Source organism: Oncorhynchus mykiss, chromosome 17, assembly GCF_013265735.2.
Source record: "Oncorhynchus mykiss isolate Arlee chromosome 17, USDA_OmykA_1.1, whole genome shotgun sequence".
In the NCBI taxonomy this organism is placed as follows: domain Eukaryota; kingdom Metazoa; phylum Chordata; class Actinopteri; order Salmoniformes; family Salmonidae; genus Oncorhynchus; species Oncorhynchus mykiss.
The window spans coordinates 520001-520919 of record NC_048581.1 but is presented as its reverse complement, the minus strand read 5'-3'; the positions used below and the strand labels follow the sequence as shown (position 1 = coordinate 520919).

At 41.7% G+C, this 919-nt stretch overlaps 1 long non-coding RNA gene across 1 annotated transcript in view; it reads right to left on the bottom strand.

Moving 5' to 3' along the window:
• Nucleotides 1-919, bottom strand: part of LOC110515518 — a 1765-nt gene continuing 846 nt past the window's right edge. Inside the window, exons 1-2 of the long non-coding RNA XR_005036725.1 lie at nucleotides 540-919; nucleotides 1-402 (exon numbers count right to left, since the gene is read on the bottom strand). The exon at nucleotides 540-919 is cut by the window's right edge and continues 846 nt beyond it. This is a non-coding gene — a long non-coding RNA (uncharacterized LOC110515518). The remainder of the gene's footprint in view (nucleotides 403-539) is intronic.

Genomic DNA, 919 nt, shown 5'->3' with positions numbered 1-919 from the left:
TAAGGCATTATTAGGCTTTATTAAAAAAGCAGAGAATAGCAACCACTGTGGTGAGACAAAAGGCAATATATTCAGCGTTCAAATCCCTTGAGATACTGCTGTCTTTCTATAGTCCAGATACTGGAGAATACATCCAACAACAACAATGACAAAGACAAAGACAACAACAACAAAGACAACAACGACAAAGACAACAACGACAAAGACAACAACGACAACAACACAGTAAAATCCCAATCAGAAACCATCCTGATCAAAAGAATAACATAAAAACACATGACTGAAGCAGATGATGTTCAGTGGTCAAAACAGAACAGATCTTTATCTATAGAGGCCCAGTCCAGGAGGAACGCTTCTCATAAACAATCTCCAATCAGAAACCCATTATGGGTCAATAATTACCTCACAGAGAGAGAGAGAGAGAGAGGTCATCAGAACACTTATTACCTCACAGAGAGAGAGAGAGAGAGAGGTCATCAGAACACTTATTACCTCACAGAGAGAGAGAGAGAGAGAGAGGTCATCAGAACACTTATTACCTCACAGAGAGAGAGAGAGAGAGAGGTCATCAGAACACTTATTAAGAACACGAGAACATGAACGTGTTCCGCTCATACAAAAACAATCCATGGAACAGGTCCATTATGATGGCATGATGGGTGGACTGGCGGCCAATGTGAGAGTACCCATGAGTCAAATTACCAGGGTTAAAGGTTCCGAGACTGTTCTAGTCATTCTATTTCTGTTTCCACCTCTCTGATCCCTCCCAACACGCCTCAGGATTCCACTACTAAACATAGAACTAGAACGGCTGCCTGTCTGCCCATTATGACGTCGTTGACATGAATAGGGAGGCCCGTTCTACTCCTTCTACATTCCTCTGTTTACAAATGTACATGAGATATATATCGTCATGGTA